The sequence below is a fragment of the Neopelma chrysocephalum genome, unplaced genomic scaffold (genome assembly GCF_003984885.1).
Source record: "Neopelma chrysocephalum unplaced genomic scaffold, ASM398488v2 Primary Assembly neopelma1_59, whole genome shotgun sequence".
Lineage (NCBI taxonomy): Eukaryota > Metazoa > Chordata > Aves > Passeriformes > Pipridae > Neopelma > Neopelma chrysocephalum.
Genome location: NW_020897714.1, coordinates 9,024,704 through 9,037,469, shown reverse-complemented (window position 1 = coordinate 9,037,469; position 12,766 = coordinate 9,024,704). Strand labels below are relative to the sequence as shown.

The following is a 12,766-nucleotide window of genomic DNA, read 5'->3' as shown; positions in this document are numbered from 1 at the left end:
AGTCATAGATGCACAAAAAATCGTGATACCCGACCCTATTACTTCTGAAGAGCGCTTGCCAGAGCCACCCGCTGCGGTTTCAAGAGAGCGAGCGCTCCTAGGAGACGTTTCTCTCAAGATGCACTTTTCCCGGCTGATTTTTACACTCGGTATCCTTCCTCAACGACCCGCACAGAACAGGCTCCGTGCAGAGCACCCGGAGGTCAGGGCAGGGACCCCAGGTGGCGGCGGGGCGGGAGGGCCCTACCTCAGGAGGGGCGCGTCCTGGGGGGCGCGGGGTCCCCCGTCTCTCTACCGCACGCCCAGCCCTCCGTGCGAGCCCCGGAGCCGGGCTCTCCTGCCGTCCAGCTCTCAGCAGATGAGCCGTAAAGCCCAGGGAAATGACCCAAAGGTGAGGGCAGGGTAATCTCTAACGTGTGGGTATAAAAACGTAAAGCTGAAGACTGGCGTCAGCCTCCATTGCGCTACTGCTTTTGCTGTGGGTATTTTTTTGTTTTATGTGGTTTGGTTTAGGGGTTTTTTTGGTTGTTTTTTTTCCTTTTTTTTTTTTTTTTTACCTCCAGATACACACAAATGCTCCATATGTTGAATGCAGATACCACAATGCAGAACATTTCGGTCTCTTTGAATACATTTAAGGGCAGATACACATGGCACACGTAGGCAGGAACACACTCCGAGAGTAGATTCTTCTGTCGTGGATGTGCTCTTTACCGCAGAAAGGTTCCTTTAAAATGCAAAGAGCAAAGACGGGTGTTGCTTTCGCACCTTCTGTGACTGAATAGGTGTCGCAGAAAAAGAAAACACACAGAATTTTCAAAATCCTGCCACAAAGAACACCTGGCAAGAAAAGTTTAATTAATTGAGTTCTTTCTTCATTTAAACAACTTTTGCAGCACAACAGAATTTAAATTTAAATGTTGTTTAGGTTTATGGTCAAATAAATACACACAGAAATGAAGTTGAGTCCATTGCCATGGTACTAGCTGTTTTAAGAACACATTTTTTGCATATAGTACATCTTTCTGTACTACTGTGAGAGAAATGAAAAACAAAAAACAAAATCCCCAAAACACATTTAGTACATTGTATGGGCTGTGCTAGTCTACCAGAAAGTTTCAGCTGTCACTCATCTGCCTTAGCACTGAGGTTAGATTAGCTAGCCACTCACACTTCTCTCTAGTCCTATTTTCTATTATTTCTATGATGTAGAAAGACCAATCTGCAGCTGATTTTTCTCTGTGGGTGTTCAAGAGTCCAGAAAGCTCTATGAATGAGAATCATATTTCATAGATATTTTCTAGTGCCTACTCTCTGTCACAGATTTCTTCAATAGTCTAATTACCCATATTCTTATGTAACTGGAATTTAAAGGAATGAATTTTACTTTTTTTGCCAGGAAGACAGTAATTTCCATTTATCCTGCCATTAAAATCTCTGATCACCTAATTGTTGCTTCTTTTTTTTTTCTGAGTTAATAATTACTAGTGATTTCAGAGGATAAATGTATGGTATGTTATGAGCCATAATCTATTTTTCATTGCTCTGTTTTCACTTTTTTTTTCTTGGAAACTGACAAGGCAGAAACTTCAGTGCTGAAAATCTTTGCTTTCTGACCATGCTATTCTTGACATATTATCTTCAGGTCTCCCGGATCAGGCACAACTGAGCTTGGACAATTACATTTTTTTCTTGGTAGAACTCAACTATCTTGTTTCTCAGAAGCTCCTTTATTTACTTTTTCTACCTCTTTGCTACATCTGTACCTTGTACTACTTCATAAAGAACTGCATAGTATGAATTTTAACCCTTTCAATAATTAAGTCCCTAAATCACTTTGATTTCCTCAAGTCATCTTCATATCACATTTCTTCTAATGCGAAATGTGATTTAGAGAAGCTTTTATATGGAAAAAAACCAACCTCTTGGCAGATCTGTTTCTCTGTCTCTCTCTCTTTAAACATTCCTAACTAAAGAGAATATTTATAACTATTCATTAGTGTCAGTTGGTTTGGGAAACTCAGTTTACTTACCCTCAATGTGTGATTTAGATGGCCTGTCCAGGCCTATAAATCAGATCAATTTACAGCTGCAAGGCATCTGAAGATAATGAAACAATCACACAAATGGCAGATTCATGGAAGAACAGATAGATGAACCTCTATTTATTTTGTCATAAAAGTACCAAAACATATGGATAACACCAAACACAAAAGCTTTAATCACCAAACAGAAAGAGAGAACCATTCTGCTAATGATCCTGGAGTAGACAGAAGTGGAGATTATTATAAGGAATTCTCAGTGTTCCACGTAGCAGTCTTATGCCTTTGGAATGGAAATAAACACAGTGGCAATGAATAGAAAGCAGTTCAAGATGTTCAATCCTGTCATTAAATATATTAATGTTTAAGAACTTTTTATGTTTTTTAGCAAAACCTAGAAGTAGTTCTAGAAGTATGAAAACTTCAAGAGGAATCTTAATTCTGGAGGGTGGTCAGCAAAACAAAATTTTGAACAGCAAGCTCACTCACAATTTCAGATTTGAATCAGTTGTGGTGATTAAGCTCCTTTGCTCCTACAACAGTTTGACTATCAGCAATTTAGGTTAATATGCTGGGAAGAAAACTAGTGACTCATTTTCTATCATTTTGGGTCAAGGGACAAGCTCAAGCAAAGCAACAGGGCAGACAGGAAAGGGTATTCAAAGTACTTTTAAATTATTAACATAGACAGTGAAGCTGAATTTCCCACGCATTGTGAGTTCTCAGCATCTCTTTCTCTGAGCTTAAAAATAGGACTAGAATTTTTTGGTCAGGACAGTAATGCTCAAAAATTGATAGTGTATTCAACTGCTGAAAGTCCCAGAGACCACCTGTGCTGCAAAGGATATCAGAATAGAATTCAAAAGTAAAGGGGAGATAGTGCACCATCATTTTAAAGTAAAACATTAGGTATCCTCCCTGTTTCAAACCTAATCTCCTCTAGCCAGTCTGTGACTCAATTTTTTAGATTTATGAGGTTGTACACTTTAAGGGAACCTTCAGAAATCAACTGAGTAGTGTTAAAGAATTTACTGCTGTAGAAAAAAAAATCTCAAACACATAAGCAGCCACATTATTATCTGAATCAAAAATATTTCTTAATATGTAACAAATTTCTACAACATTTTTTAAGGAGCTACAAAACAGCAGAAACTTTTTGGATGACTAATGAGCTCACCCTTTGTGTTTGAAAGTTCTGGGGCCTTAAACTGTGAAAGTGACATTCTGTGTAACCTCTACACAAGGTCTACATGCATGGTAGAGGATTTTTTCTTCATGCTCTGAGGTTTTAAACAGCAACAACATCTCAGTACCCTAGGGAATCATTATTCTCAAATCACAGAAAATTTAAAAATATCATCTCAACAGAATAATCTGAAGTATCATTTCATCTTTTAAATTAATCTTTTTTCCATTAAAACACGGCCATTAAATTTCCAGAACTTTGAGATTCTCTTAAGTTGTAATGAAAAGACGGATTCTGTATTTCCTTTACTATAAAGCAAACACAGCATGTATGCATCTACACACCAACAGTTGAAACAACTGAAAATGCAAACTTTTTGGACATACATATAACAGTTTGGAAATCGCTTAAGAAAAGTCAATTTGGATAAAAAAGGCCGTAGGAAAACAATCTTCACTCTTACTCCTAATTTCAATTTCTGTTTTATTTTTTTCCTTTTACTAGAACCCTTCTATATGAGAAAGCAACAAGTGCAGTTAGAAGTGCCACCACAGTGTGTCATGGGAGTTATGTTTTGGGCACCTCCTCCTTACCCTCACCTCTCAGCAATTCATTCCCAAGCCAGACTGCATCTTTCTCATTTCTCTGATTACACATTTTCCCCAAATATCTAAGTTAATCAATTTTTCATTTCTCTCCAGTGAGCTATGAATATTTTAATTTAAGTTCCAGGATCTAATATTTACAATACACATGGGTGAAAGGCCTTATATAACTTTGTTGACTATTACATATTCATGTAATCCTCTGCTCATCAGACTGATCATGCTTTAAAATTTTTTGTTAAGTAGATGAAGTAGTTAAAAGATGTAAAATTATTTTTTAATACTCTTACTGTTGGACTGATCAGATAACAATGATTATCCACAATTTCTGAAAGAGCAAAATGAAATTGATCTGAATTGGAGGGTTGACTCTCTTTTTTCCCATGATATTCAGTTTTTGTCTGCAATTATTCTTCAGTGTTCCGTGGAACATGGTAACAGAAGACATACAATATGCATTGTCATATTACACTGGTTCAATTATGCCATGTAAATAGGAATTGGACTCTTCACTGTGAAACTTCTGAAATGACCTTTCCTGCCACCTTCACAAATTTCTTAAATAATTGTGCATTTTCCTTGTACCCAAAAGAGAAATTAACCTTAACTAGTTATTTAAAATCACACAGCCATGAAAAGATTTTTAATTAAAAATACTGAGGAATATGAGTAAAGAGATAATATGTTATTATTACTGTAAATCAGTGAGATTATACTGAGACCTTCATCTTGACCAGTTACAAGTTCTTCTCTAGGAGTCCTTAAGAGGTTCCCAAAGAACTAGTAGCCTTTTCTTATTAATAATAAAAGGGAGCCTCGAGAGTCATGGGCAGCCTTGCACAGTCTTCTACTGAAACATAAGAAAAAACTAAGAATCACTTAGTTTATTAGTTATTTTACTGCCCTCTTTCAGTTTGTTAGTTATTTTTCCTTCTTCAGAAATTTCATTAAGCAGGGCAAAAGCACTAGTTTTAAACTTATTATTAATATACAAGGTTCTTGGTTTTATGGGTAGATTGTTTAAAAATCATTGTTAAATCTCATTGGTTTTGATTTAGGAGTAATACTCAGTAACAAAATATGGATTAAAAGACCTGTGGTTTCAGTACTGTGCCAGCACATACATACCAAGTATACAGCACTTCTGCAACTTCCAGCTTTTTTACCTATGAGGGATGGAAAGTGTCTGTGTAATTTGCACATCTGTGAACTGAAATTTGCGTGTATAGTATTTAAGAAATTCCTAGGAGATTGAAAAGCAGACATCCCAATAAAGACAGTCAAAGTGGTAATAAGAATACATGTTACAACAGCAAACACAGGCAACCAATCATTTACAACACAAGCAAAAACATCACTGACAAAGAAAGCAAGCACCCTTTCTGAAAAATAAAGAGAGTTTGCATCTGAGAAATATTTTGCATTTGCATAACATCTTTCAATTTCAGTGCTTTATAAACATGAATTAACTATAGCCATGTCTAAACTAGAATGCAGCTGATAAATACACACTGTTCTCAAAAAAAATATTTGTAATCTGTGCAGCCTATACCAGCCTAGTTTTTACTGTTAAGGTTTATCATGGGAAATGCTGCTATGTTTATCTCTATCCCTTATCAAAACCATCCAGAGCAGTGCATCCTCCTGCATATGTTTCATGACAGTAGTTCCACATCTGTGATCACCATCCACATCATAACAACATCAAGCCTTGGTGTACTCACTCCTCTCTCTCCCCCCCTTTCCCTCCCAACAGAAATATGTTAGACTGGCAAGAGAACAGTTGTGCTGTTATAACTGCAGGTAAACTAGGGGATTCAGTATGCACAGAGTGCTCACACCCCAGATTAACACGCTGATGTCAGCCATGCCTTGTGCTGTAGACATGATCTCAGCTTCAAACCACCATCCTGGTGCATTGATTTGTGCTACTGGAGCCATGTTTAATTGAGACCCAGAGGGGACTGTTTTCTAATCACTCGGTGATGTAGCCCCAGTCCTGAAAACACCTCCATACATGTCTAATTTTAAGAAGATGAGAAGCATGACTCAAATGCTAAAACTTAAGCTTGTCTGTATCTGTAAATTTCATGTAACCACACTGAGGAACATGAATTGTTGATTTAAACAGTGAGGCCTGGATTGCAACTCTTGATTTAAGTTGAGATACCTATGGAATACTTTGGGCATCAACTAAAAATATGTTAGCAGTCAAAGATTACAAGCAGGTTTGAAGAGCATTACACTTACCTGATGGTACTCTGTAGCATTTCATATTGTTGATTTAGGTAAAACTAAAATTTTTTAAAATCAGGAATAAATGTTCGGTGCAGAGAAAAACTTCCATTTCTTCCTGTTTTGGTCCTCATTGTCCCCAGTCTCCCCTGGATGAACAAGTGCTCCAGCTGTATTCACTGTAACTGGTGAGACAGCTCAACATTCACTGTTTGGGCTAACAAGTAAGTGATGCCTTTGCATACCTACAACAGTCTCTCTCCATAGGGCCATATCTTTATAAGTAAGATAAAGCATTGGAAGTGAACTTCTCTGACTCTATTTCAATGAGTATCACTAAATGGAATGGGTTTATTTACACAGATGAGATGTCTTTGCTGTGTGAACAGCCAGCTGAGTTATTGTTGCAGAAAAAATAATGTTAGATAGCATCACTATACATCTAAGGGGGGTTAGAAGGTGTAAAGAGTTAAAAAACATAAGCAGGTGTGACGTGTTATCTCTGGCAGGCTTACACAGGTACATCAAGTATAGGTAACTCCTATTCCCTACAGTCTAAAGCCTCAGAAGAAGGATGTGCATCACAGAACAATGCTTCACTTACAGTGGCAGATGCATTCGATTATGGATTTTCAGAGATTCAACTCTTGCTAGAATCATAGAATCTTTTAGGTTGAAAAAGACCTCTGAGATCAAGTCCAGCTGCCAACCTAGCACTGCTATGTCGACCACTAAGCCATGTCGCACATCTAAATATCTTTTAAATACCTCCAGGGATGGTGACTCCCGTTCCAATGCTTGACAAGCATTTTCAGTGAAGAAATTTGTGTTGGTATCCAACCTAAATCCTCCCTGGCACAACCTGAGGCCCTTTCATCTCATCCTATCACATGTTACCTGGGATAAAAGGCTGCCCCCCATCTGGCTGCACCTTCTTTCAGTTATTTGAAGAGATCAATAAGGTCCCCACTGAGTCTCACTTGCTCCAAGCTAAACAGGCCCAGCTCCCTCGGCTGCTTCTCATAAGACTTGTGCTCCAAACCCTTCACCAGCTTTGTTGCCCTTCTCTGGACAGCTCCAGCACCTCAATGACTTTTAGTGGTGAGGGGGCCAAAACTGAACATGGTACTCGAGGTGTGGCCTCACCAATGTTGAGTACAGGATGACATTGACCAAATTTACAATGTTCCAAAGTTTACCGGAAACCTAGTGTCATGGTTTAACCCCAGCCGTTAGCCAAGCACCATGCAGCCTCTCACTCACTCCCCTACCAGCAGGACTGGGGAGAGAATTGGAAGGGAAAAGGCTAGAAAATTTATGGGTTGAAATAAAGAGTTTAATAGGAAAAGCAAAAGTCATGCATGCAAGCAAAGCAAAACAAGGAATTCAGGTAGGTGTTCAGCCACCTCCAGGACAGCAGGGCCCCATCATGCTTAACGGTTACTTGGGAAGAGAAACACCATCATTCCAAATGTCCCCCCTTCCTCCTACTTTCCCCAGATTTATAGACTGAGCAGGATGTCATATGGTATGGAATAACCCTTTGGTCAGTTTGGGTCACCTGTCCTGGCTGTGTGTCCTCCCAAACTCTCATGCACCCCCAACTTCTTTGCCAGCGTGGCAGTACCAAAAGCAGAAAAGGCCTTGGCTCTGTGTAAGCACTGCGCAGCAACAACAAAAACATCTCTATTATCAACGCTGTGTTCATTACAAATCCAAAGCATAACCCCATACTAGCCACTGTGAAGAAAATTAACTCTACCTCGACCAAAATCAGCATACCTAGAGATCAGGAGTTGGCTATCATTTACACATTTCTTTACAACAGGTAGTTCAGTTATTATGCTGACTTCATCAGATAGCTCATGCTGGGTGATCCTGTACATTTTCATGGAATAGAACTTGTAGTTGTGTTTTAAAATTCTTATAGAGTGCAGATACCAGCACCATCAGAATGCAGCCTACAGTCCTTGTACCAGTATGTGTTTCTAACAGTAATCGAGGCAAGAAGAGAAGAGAATAGGACGCTGCCACACATAGCAACCATTCCTGCTGCCCCCCCCCACCACTCATTATTGCTAGCTGCCATCCATGGTTGCGGTGCTGAAAATGCCCTTTTGCATGTACAATTCAATGGCAGCAGTTCCTTGACAGATCATACCCTTTGTGGTTATGTAGCTGATTGTATAGCAGTACTGGTCATAGATTTATGCACCCAACCAACTAAATCTTTTTGGAGTGAGGCCTTCAAACTATCACACAGGCCTGCACAGTCAGCCATAGTCACAGTCAGGGACTGACTGTTTTCTCTCTACTGCTACATCTAGCACAAAGGATCTAGGCTTAAATAGTAAAAGTGTCCATACATATCAGGATCAATGGGAGTTAATTATTTAAACAGCTTTGTGGATTTGAACTAAGTAAATGCTAGGTCCAAAGTCTCTATACCTTTTTACTAGATAAATATATTTCCTTTATACTGCTTCAGGAATTAGGTTACTGGCAGCCAGAAGAATGGAGAAGAAACCAGTGAAGTACATTGCTTTTATTCTCTAGAGTTTAGGTGCCTGGGCCTCAGGCAATATTCTTGCTGAAGTAATAATTAACAATTTAGCTGTGAAAAAATATGTACTTGACCAAGAGGCACAAAAGAGTTTCACAGGAGCAATCATTTACAAGGAGCCAAGTATCTTTCATTACGAGGCATTATACCCCAGTTCAAGACATGAGAACATCTTCAGCAGAAGGTATGTGTCTTGACATATGTACCTCTGTTGTATAAACCGTCTCATCCTTCTTTTTTTTGGTCTGTCAGATGCATCCCACATGTCTTTCCACCTTTTGAAAATATTCCTGATGTTAGCTGGTCTGAAATGTCAACTCTGGCATCTGTGTCAGAAACATTCAGTATGTAAAATCCACCTAAAACTTTCATTAGAGACCTATGTTCTTTATTGGAACTACTGCTAAATCTGTGACAAAGAAAGTGTGTCTTACATTTCTGAAGGACTCAGATAGTTTTGATTGTATTGTTATAGTTGAAATAGACAAAGATGCTAGAAAATACAATATAAAATAGTCTACCCCATCTGGAGAGTAAGCTCAATACAGTTGTTTGGGTTTGCTTTTGTTTTGTTTTGGTTTTTTTTTTCACTTCTGTGTCTCAAATTGGTACTATTTGAATTGCTTCATTCTGAAGTTAACACCAGGTTTATTCCTAAGTGAGCGCTCTGTGCAATAAATCCACTTTCCAGTTAGGATGAAAGTAAGAAATTCTTTTGGATATAAATTTAGATATAAAATGAACAGTCTCAAGAAATTTTTGTTGGTTTTTCTTTTTTTCTTCTGAGGGAGATAAACCACTTCACTGTCCCAGATATCAGTCTTTCCTAACACATTTGCAGTTGTCCGTTTGTGCAAAAAGACCTTGATCAGGAAAAACTCCTACTGGTTTCAATGAAAAAGCTTCAAAAAAAGCACATAGAAATGTGAATTTAATTGTCTCCAGGTATTATATCATATGCAGATTCCTACCCTGCTGGTTTGTTTTGTTTTGGTTTTTAAGAAATGAAGTGAGAGAAAGATTTAGAAACTACTAAAATTTTCATATGTCATGTATTAGAAGATTTCTTGTTCTTCATGATACCCTAATTTCCTTTAAAATTAATTAATGAACTGGCAGTGTGCCACTAAAAGATTATCGAACAGCAGCTTTTTGCCACTGTGGAATTATTAGTGATACTTCCATGTTCTCTTAGATAAGACAAGATGGGGGTAGGGAGTATAAACATTTGTTTCTGTTCTTCTGAAAAACAGGCAGCAGAGGTAGAAGTATACTACCAATTAAGTAGAGTTTATTTTCCATGCATGGCTGGAATCTAGCAAGGGAATAGAGCTTGTATTTTAATGTGCGTCTGGCCCATTTGAGAGCTGACATCTGGAGAAGATCTCTCTCTGTACAAGAAGACAAGAACAGGCATGCTGAAATCTTACATCAGGAAAACAATATCAAGGATTTTGGTGTAAAGTTGAAAAGTGATAGGCTTAATAGGTGCAGGTACTGACAGGATCTCAGGGACTGGCATTAAATAAGAACATGAGTACTCCCTCTGTAATGACTGGAATAGTGCACACCTCCAGGGGACATTTATTTCAGATGTTTGACTCTAAAAAATGTTCTCATTCAACAGACAAAAGCACACTCAGAGGCTTGTTTCTTTATGAAAATAATTTTCAGTTGTAAAGGTCAATTCTTCTAAATACTATAAAATCTACTTAAATTGCAAAGGAGATTCTCTTGTGAAATATTAAATAATAACCAAAAGTTAAATAATGAATCAATTGATCCAGCTCAATTGAGAAAAGACTGCTGTAACACAGCCACAAGAAAAAAAAAAAATTTCCTCTGTATATGTGTGCATTTCAGGAATCGTATCTGACTGTGAACATATCAGCTGTATCTCTTTAATTCCAGTGAGAATGCTAAGAAGCAATTTAAAAATACAGCAATCAAGAAGAGAGGTAAACTATACATTGGACCTGAAGGCTCCTTACCTTGGAGGCTATCTGGTAGACATGTGGTCCTTGTCCTTCTTAAAGCTTGTGTAATTAAAATTTGGGTAGGAAGAGGAGGAACAATGATGTTATTCTCCAGTTTGTGGCTGGAAACCATTTATTCTCCTACTGCGTGAACCAAGATCTTGGGAAAGTCCTAACCATTTGTAAACCTCAGAAAACCATGAGATGTGAAATGAATGGATATTATCGTGGCAGACCAAAAGACATACAATTAATATTCCCTTTATTAATCACATAGTGGTATGCAAAGAATGCCATGAATGGGGATTTACAGTCAGGGGACTGTCCTAAAAATATTTCAATTGACTTTTCCTGTATTCCTTTGTTTTCTATGTTTTTAAAAATCTTCAAATAATTGAAATTAATGCTGTCAGTTGCTTATCTACAAATCCTATGATTATATTTCCTCATTTAGTGCTGCAGGAACTGCCATTGGTTATCTTTGGATGTAGGCAGCGTAAATAACTTTTTTCAGTAACAGTACATTACGCAAATTTAGCATATGTCTTTTGAAAGAAAAGCGTTATATAGGAAAAGCATTATATAGAAAAAGCTTTATTCAAGATATTCAGAACCCTTATTATATTTGTATCATGAAAGTATTTTTGTCATAATTTTGAAAAAGGAAAATTATTTTCTTTGTGTCTCTTCAACTTCTAAACCCTTCCAGGAATAGGAAGTTTCTTAAATGTACCTGGTGTGTTTTCAAAATGTCTTTCTCAAGAGATGCAGTTTGAGCTAGGGCTCCTGGAAGTGTACACAAAGGAGTTTTAGATTTTGTGATAAATCCTCTACACCAATCATTGTTGACCCAAGTATGGCAGCTTAGGACACAACAGTTCATTTAAACTGCTCTCTTTGACAATGATCATAGCTATTACAAGTCAGGCATTTACACCAAAGAATATAACTCCAAAATACTATTACAGGATGCTGCAAAAGTTGTTATGAAAAATAATAGTATAATATGTTTCATAAGAAAATTTAAAAAAAAAATAGTAAAGGAAGGTATTATGTAAAACATTTAACCCCATCTACTGTTTCCAAGATAACCGTGTAAATCTGTAGGAGCTGAGAATTTAGTACATGTCTCTTAACACATTTTTATCAAAATCACAGTGAGAAAAAAGGACCTGCTAGAAAGCTGAAGAAAAAACACAAGAAGAAGAGCAATTTTCATGTTACATCCAATCATCAACAGAAGAGCTGCTCTAGCAGATCATATAAAATGCCTTACTGGCATCATATCATAGAAACATAGAATCATAGAATCAACTGGGTTGGAAAAGACCTCCAAGATCATCAGGTCCAACCCTCCATCCAACACTGTCGTGGTTACTAGACAATGGCACTAAGTGCCGCATCCAATCTCATCTTAAAAAATATCCTGTCTCTGATAGTGGGCACTAGTAGACATTTACGGAAGAGTGGAAAAGCAAGGCAAATATGAGGTAGTTTTTTTACTCCCATCATGAAGTAATCAGCAATTCAAGGATTTTCAGAGCTGAAAGCTTATTTGCACCACTATATTTAACAGACCCTGTGACAGACAGAAGGATGTTCTCCTCACTTAATTTGCTTCAGCCTTTTATTGCAGACTGTTCAAGTACCTAACTGACAAATATTTACACCATTACAGAAAGAGTAAGAATACATAAGGGAGAAGAGTGTTGGAACAGAAAAATGGCAAATTCAGTCACAGGACATTGTCTCAGTACCTCATGAAAGGAAGGAGAGAAAGAGATTTGGGGCTGAATGAAGAACATGTTGACTGAGATTTTCATGTGCAGACAAAGAACTTGACTCCATATCTGGGGATTTTCTCCTTGCCAACGCTTAGGAGTAATTGTAGAATATACAAAACTAGTTCTGTATCTGAAACACTGAATAAAAAAACTGCTTACTGGGAGTCAAGCTGACTGTTTTGTTCACTGCTGTATTAAAGTGTAGGAAAATCCTTACATGGAGGCCCTATACAAGAGGGCACTGCAGCCATGGTGATGCTACATTTGAACCAATCTGCAAGTCAAAAGTAACCTGTGTGGTTTACTGTGTTTTAGGCTATGCCGGTAGCTAGTCAACTGTAGGGAAAGAAAGGGAAAAGAAAAAAAAGTTCGAGA

The 12,766-nt window shown here is 37.8% G+C and overlaps 2 long non-coding RNA genes across 2 annotated transcripts; one reads left to right on the top strand and one right to left on the bottom strand.

The window, feature by feature from the left end:
- The first annotated feature begins 7,486 nt into the window (after positions 1-7,486).
- LOC113966314 lies at positions 7,487-12,332 on the top strand. The gene is made up of 2 exons (XR_003533775.1): positions 7,487-7,596; positions 12,286-12,332. It is a non-coding gene; the product is annotated as an uncharacterized LOC113966314 (long non-coding RNA).
- Positions 10,623-11,908, bottom strand: LOC113966315. Its single transcript, XR_003533776.1, has 3 exons — positions 11,780-11,908; positions 11,341-11,393; positions 10,623-10,667 (listed from the first exon to the last, which is right to left on the bottom strand). It is a non-coding gene; the product is annotated as an uncharacterized LOC113966315 (long non-coding RNA).
- Positions 12,333-12,766: the final 434 nt, after the last annotated feature.